Below are 7513 nucleotides of genomic sequence, written 5' to 3' on the forward strand. Positions count from 1 at the left end.
CCACGCCCGCCTAGCTCGACGTGACCATGTTTGCAAGCAAAGGAGCTATCTATCTATCTAAGATACAATCTAAAATATTAATGAAGATAAGTTTTATCATCAGAACGTTCTAAAGGTTTACTGTCAATCTACGGTGTTTTTTAAGATATAGATGCTCCAACACCAGTAGTGTTGGGTGTGCAAATAACAACATGGAAAATCAAATGGGACTTCATACCTTTATAATGAAATAGAGATCGCGAGATGAATCCAATCTGTGGCACTTGGGTAAAATATGAGTGTCCATTGCAAAACAAAAAAAACATTTCTTCTGAATGATCTGCTCTCTGTCATCGTTCTTCAAGAAAGGATGCAATCTGAGCAGCCTATATGTTGTAAAACTGTATACGATCGTATCTAAAAAACAAATGTGCCTGTGTCCAAAGTATACTTTTTTCAAAATAGTGCAGCAGTTTTAGTTATAATATCCAAGCAGTGCTGTCAGAGTTGTATATCCTCCTGCCATTGTCATTGTAGTAAATCTCACAATCAAAACTTTCAGCCAATGCCACGATCCAACAACGTGTGTTCTGTGTCTCTTCCCCATGCATGCACATCTACACAGACACACATCAGTCTCGAATATTATGCAGCAAGCCATATTTTATAATTGTATAAAATAATCGAGAAAAAAAACACAAAAACGGCTGAGATGCCAAATTCAGCGGCAGCTGAGGTAACATGACGGCTCACAGACAGCAGCGCAATCTACCTGTCACTCAAGTGACCACGCCCTTAATTATGCAGAACTTCAAGACTTAATACAATTTAAACGGATAAGTTATAAAAAAATTCACCCCCCTCAGAGTTGTCATGAAGGGCAAAAATAGCAGTATAGACCAAAACCACAATTTGAACCAACTTGTAAACATGTTTTTTTCTGCTATTAACTTGGCCAATTTAACATGGGACTCTATGAGAGTCTGCTCTCTTTTGGAGCCTGTCCCTAGCGGCCAGTCGATGAATCACAGTTTAAGTTACTTCCGTATTGGCTTCACGAGAGAAAGGGGGAGGTTGCCGCTTGGTCTGATGTCATGTTTTTGTTTTCACACACTGACCACAAGTTTGTTTGCCACTAGCTTTACAAATAAGACGCGTGCTGACTACATCTACAATGAACAAGGAACAAGATCTCTTTTTTTTTTGATAGTTTGATGGTTAAAGAGCAGAAATGTCTGATGGTATTTATGAAGACGTGATCAGGATTGAGTCTGAGGGAATGAAGACAGACAGAATGGAGATGACAGTGGTAATCTATGAGAATGGAAAATGTGTGAGAGATCATGACTTCAGGACAGAGACAAACACACACCAACCACTTCAGCGTACAGGTAATCACATTCATTACTTTGATCAAATCATCAGAGTCTGCACATGTTCAGTCATCTAATGTCAGACCTGTGCTGTTCAGAAGTGATTGTGTGAAGATCAGAAGAAGCTACAGTGTGTTTGGTTCAGCTTTGTGTTCTTCTGATGCTGTTTTATGATTTACTAACTAACCATTTATATATTATTTTGGAGAGAGAAAAAAATGACTAAAATGTTTACTCAGCCTGTGTGTTTCAGTTAGGATGGTCAGTCCGTTTCGTCCGATGCCTAATTGTACGAGATCTGACAATGGCTATGTTAACATGCACCAATTTTCATCAATTCAAATGAATTGAATCCGATAGCAGATCTGTTTACATGTAATCTAAACATTGTAATCTGATTCAAATATCCATTTATATGTTTTATATACATTTTGATTAAAACTTTTGCGTGTGATTGTCATATCAATCACACTTGCGGAGACAACCATGGACATGACACCAACAGAGCTCATCATTATTTTTGTCCTGTTGGCAGTGGCGTACCGGACAGGCATGCAGGGCACGCGATAACTCAGGTTGCGTCAACAGACGATGATCATGTATCGATAATAGCAAGAGATATTGTCAAAAGAATCAAATCTTGGCAATAATAAGAGGATTGGGAATTTCCATGTAGGCCTGTTACATTCTTCTAGTCTATTATTAGCCCATTACTATTAGGTTAGGTTTCTTTTATTATTACATTAATATTATAATAAATTTGCCCCGCAATAATTTCATAGCGCATCACCACATAACTAATGTGCTGTGAGGATAATAAAAGATTAGGCTATTAGCTATCTTTAAACATTTTTTAGGTCTATTATACAATTAATTATATGCCTATAATTAAAATTATTAAGAGTGTATAATATTTCCTAACTCTGCAGTCATCAATGAAAACTAAGCACAGCTTTACTTCAAGCAAAACAACCTAATTTCTCTTATTCTCATTTGTTTCACTTGCCTATATGCCACAAGAGAAATAATGAATAACCACCTGTTAGCTTTAGGAAAACAGTGAACAGTGTCCGACATGCATGTAAGCGAGAAAATACAGGAGAATTATTGCAAAGTCATTTGAAAGTGCCAGACGTCCTGCTGCCAACAGGTGGCGCTTTGACTGTAACTGAATATTGCCATAGCGATGTCTTCAGGCCAGGACTATTATCAAACATGTGAAGTTTGGAGCAGATCGGACATTGCATACCTGAGTTACAACAACTTCCTGTTTCGTGGCGTTAATTGCATACATTAGCACTCAGCCAAGTGAGTTAGGATTTAACGTCAGTAATCGTCAGTAAAGCCGGTTCCCTGATTACCGCTAAATCGCCATCACCTGCTTTCAAATGGAGCGGCATTTAATAGACAGAGCCGTAGATCACTGATAAGCTACGCAATATCGCGTTCATTATCGCAGATGAATCGCCTTCGATAATGAACGCGATATTGCGTAGCTTATCAGTGAACTACGGATCTGTTTATTAAATGCCGCTCCATTTGAAAGCAGGTGATGGCGATTTAGCGGCAATCAGGGAACTGGCTTTACTGATGAAATGCGCGCGATATATCGCCCAGCCCTAGTTACAACAACTTCCTGTCTCATGACGATAATAGCATGCTTCAGTGCTGGTTCTTCTCGATCTCAGTGCTGCATTTGACACTGTCGATCACAACATACTTCTTGACAGGCTGGAAAACTGGGTTGGGCTTTCTGGGATGGTCCTTAAATGGTTCAGGTCATACTTAGAAGGGAGAGGTTATTATGTGAGTATCGGTGACCATAAGTCTGAGTGGACATCCATGACATGCGGAGTCCCTCAAGGTTCAATACTTGCACCCCTCCTGTTCAACCTATATATGCTGCCACTGAGCCAAATAATGAGAAAGAACCAAATTGCATATCACAGCTATGCAGATGACACCCAGATTTTCCTAGCCCTATCACCTAACGACTACAGCCCCATTGACTCCCTGTGCCAGTGCATTGATGAAATTAAAAACTGGATGTGCCTAAACTTCCTTAAACAAAGACAAAACTGAAGTCATTGCGTTTGGAAACAAAGATGAAGTTCTCAAAGTGAACACGTACCTTCACTCTAGGGGTCAAACAACTAAAAATCAAGTCAGGAATCTTGGTGTGATTTTGGAGTCAGACCTGAGTTTCAGTAGCCATGTAAAGACAATAACTAAATCAGCATATTATCATCTCAAAAATATTGCAAGAATTAGATGCTTTGTCTCCAGTCAAGACTTAGAGAAACTTGTTCATGCTTTCATCACCAGCCGGGTGGATTATTGTAATGGGCTCCTCACTGGCCTACCCAAAAAGACCATAAGACAGCTGCAGCTCGTACAGAATGCTGCTGCCAGGATTCTGAGTAGAACCAGAAAACATGAACACATCACACAGTCCTCAGGTCCTTGCACTGGCTTCCACTTGCACTTAGAATTGATTTTAAAGTACTGCTACTTGTTTATAAATCACTCAATGGCCTGACCTCAATACATTGCAGATATGCTCATAGAATATAAACCTAACAGATCACGCCAGCCGCAACTGGAACCAGCTTCCAGAAGAGAATCAGGTGTGCTCCAACAGTAGCCACATTCAAATCCAGACTCAAAACACATCTTTTTACCTATGCATTTGTTGATTGAGCACTGTGCTATGTCCGAACTGTTTGCATTTTATTTTATGCGTATTATCTTTTATTCTTTTAATTCCTTTTCCTGGTTTTATTTCATTTTTAATGTGTTTTATATCTTTTATGTATCATCTTGTTATTCTGACTTGTAATGCATTTTAAATATTGCTGTCTGGTTGAAAGAGCTGGGAGAATTAGGAAGAAAGCATTTGTGATTAGGTTAAAATTTGGTACAAACCATGGGGAAATTTGAGCTGTAGTGCATGGTTAAGATATCTCTGGATTACAGTCAGGACACTTTCCAAAGGGGGAAATTTCCAAAGGGGAAATTTGAACTGCATTGCATAGATAAGATATCTCCGGAAGGGGGATTAGGGCTGTGTGGTGCAGTTTGAGGTGTCTTGGCAAAAGGGGAGATTGAAACTTTGTTTATCAGTTTGAAGTGCCTTAACAGGTAGCAGTCCTGTCGTGTGAGGAAGATCCATTCAGATCTGCTCTGATGGATAGATCCGTTTAGATCCACTCTGACGGACGACAACAACAACAACAAAAAACTCCCTAAGACTTCCTAGCTCATCCATCCAGATAGCAAAATTTCTCTGTTTTTACTGTTATTTCTATTCCTTATGTTCTATTTTTATTATTATTCTTTAAGTAAAGCACTTTGAATTACCATTGTGTATGAAATGTGCTATACAAATAAAATTGCCTTGCCTTGCTTTAGCAGTCAGCTAGGTGTTGCTAACATGATTTAGAATGTTTCTAGCTTGTTTAGTACTCAATTGCATATTTTAGTATATTGCTAGTAGTGCATCATATTGTTAAAAATGTAACTTCCTGTTGCCAGTAGGTGGCGCTATTACTATAACTGAATATTGTCATGTAGATGTGTTCAGGGCAGGACTCTTATCAAATGTGTGAAGTTTGGGGTAGATTGGACATTGCATGCCTGAGTTACAGCAACTTCCTCTTTCACTTTATTATTAGCATGCTTTAGCACTTAGCTAAGTGTTTTGCTGACATTTTTCTAACATGTTGCTAGCCGGTTTAACACTTGCTGGCACATTTTAATATGCTGTCAGGAGTCCATAACAGTGTTAAACATATCACTTCCTGTTGCCAGCAGGTGACGCTATGACTATAACTGAATATGTGCATGGACATGTGTTCAGGACAGGACTTTATCAAGTGTGTGAAGTTTGGAGCTGATCAGGCATTGTTTGCCTTACCGAGATAGCAAAATACAATCGGGCCAGTTCTGGTTAGATTCTCGCCTGCCGGAGACTTACCACTCGGCCCCGCTTCCATCTGCTGCCCTCGGACCGGATGCCTGGTGTACTCAACTGCCCGATTCCGGCCCGAATCAATCGGGCCAGACGCGGCAGCCGTTACCATGCCGACACTGCCGGAATCAAGTCGGTATCGGGCCGTCGCAAATGGGCACAGCGCGCCAGAAACGGCCCAGCCCCGTTTATATATCTACCATACTGTTAATTCATTTTTCATTTACATTTGATACCCAGCCAAAACGCTTATATAACATAAATAACATTACTTAAATCTATACAAACATCACATTGTTATGAAAAGCAATTATATGTCCATTTGTAAAGAACTCACTTGATCTGGTTGGCATGAAAACATTTTATTTACAAAACAATTACAAAACTATATTACATCAAATAACAGCAGTTGTTATACAAGTATTGTAAATATTTACCACATTTTGAAAAATTATACACTAGTATTTACTTATTCAATTTTACACTCTGTGTATAAGTATAGACAAACTTAAAATGTTTTAAACACGTTGGTAAATGGAAAAAGTTTTGCTGTTGTACTTGGCGAAATAATGAGCTGAATAACTTAGCTGAACTCTGCAGGCAAGAAGATCTCCAGAAACAGGATCGGCACCTCTGCAGGACTTCATTACATAAAAAAACTAACACAAAGACAAAAAAGACAAAAAAAACAGCTGTACAACTGAATTTGTTTTTTTTTTTGAAGATTAGTCTTTTATTATAAAACTGAAGATCATCTTCTATCACAACTGCAGTGCTTGAAGGACTTGTGCTTTCGTTTCATTGACCACAATGACAGAACCAGTGATGTCTGGCTCTCCCAACGCCTCCTGAAATAAGCATAGAGGGTCCAACTGTAAGTTTCACTCAGTAGACTAAAAGTAGACCGTTACATTCACTGATACTAGCAATTCTGTTGATGCATTGAATACCTACATTTCAAGTCTTGAAGAGTTGTGGCTCCTCCTCACAGGTACACCGAGGAGCACAGAGGGCTATGGTGCGTTTCATGTTGACATCATTCACACCCTTCAGAGTCAAGCAAAAATTAACATGTTAAACAAGCAAGCCAACTTTATTTTATTTACAGTGATGACAGTGATGGAGGTAGTGTTGACAAATTTCAACTCACCTGAAGATCATCAACATTTAAAATGTCTCTGAAATCTTGTTGATGCGTGCCATTTTCAGTGACATGGTGTAACTTTGTACAAACCTAGAAAACCAAAACCACACAAGTGTATAACCAACAGTGGATGTAGAAAAGAGAAAGTCAGGTCTGTGTGCAGTTATCTGAGGAAACATCACGCAACTTGCATTTCAGCTCAACTGAAGTTACCTTAAGTGTTGAAGCTCACTCTTCAGTAAGCATCCAGTTCAGCCTGCAAGCAAAGAAAGATTGTAAAGGTTTACTAATCATTAGATAAAAACATTGTTGCCCTACATTTTCTTCATTAAGATATCCTTACAAAATCAAATAAGAAAAAGAAAGAAAGGAAATGTTTTGCTTTACTTACATTTTATGTTGGCTCCAGACGCTTGCGAATATCTGCTACGCTGAAAGGATTCTTCAGGTAACGTCAGTTAGAGCAATGATGTGACGTGGATGACAGCAGTTTACGTCGCTCAGTAAACTTAGAAATTATCATTAAAGTAGTGGCGTTTACTCAGGTAGGTTTACATTCCAACTGTAAAGAGCAAATAGTATACAAGTATCTATTAATAAAGGTAACATGGTCTAACTGAATGCGCCAAACTTTACTTGAACTTACCAGCTTTCTCATTTGCTCCAACAGCTCCTTGCTAGTTCAGTCAGAAGATGATGTCCATGGTGTTATTTCTTCAGGGCTTGACCTGTTCGGTGTCTGAGGATTAAAATCTGCCATTTCTTCAGCGATGATAATACTTCTCTTGATTACTACAAAACAGAAATATTGAAAGCAATTTATGGCATGAGAAAGAATCACTTATTATTAATAATCACTATTATAATCACTTACAATTCCTGTGCGTCTTAACATGCTGAGTGAAGAAGCAGCTAGTAGCAACAAAAGCTGTGATTGTGTGTTGCGTTGTCCATGTTTTAGCAGTCATAAGCATCTGTAAAAGTAAATTCTGCTCACATTTAGCAACTGAAAATGATCTCAGACATACTAATGCATAGTATTGCAGT

General features: G+C 38.7%; 1 long non-coding RNA gene across 2 annotated transcripts; it reads right to left on the bottom strand.

The window, feature by feature from the left end:
• Positions 1-6031: 6031 nt before the first annotated feature.
• LOC125245034 lies at positions 6032-7461 on the bottom strand. 2 transcript variants are annotated; one of them, XR_007179425.1, is made up of 6 exons: positions 7341-7461; positions 7113-7258; positions 6858-7028; positions 6680-6722; positions 6277-6556; positions 6032-6170 (listed from the first exon to the last, which is right to left on the bottom strand). It is a non-coding gene; the product is annotated as an uncharacterized LOC125245034 (long non-coding RNA). The 2 variants fall into 2 exon arrangements; XR_007179424.1 differs by having other exon boundaries at positions 7113-7245; positions 7341-7448.
• Between the last annotated feature and the right edge of the window lie 52 nt (positions 7462-7513).

This window comes from Megalobrama amblycephala, linkage group LG14 (assembly GCF_018812025.1).
Source record: "Megalobrama amblycephala isolate DHTTF-2021 linkage group LG14, ASM1881202v1, whole genome shotgun sequence".
NCBI classification, from domain to species: Eukaryota; Metazoa; Chordata; class Actinopteri; order Cypriniformes; family Xenocyprididae; genus Megalobrama; species Megalobrama amblycephala.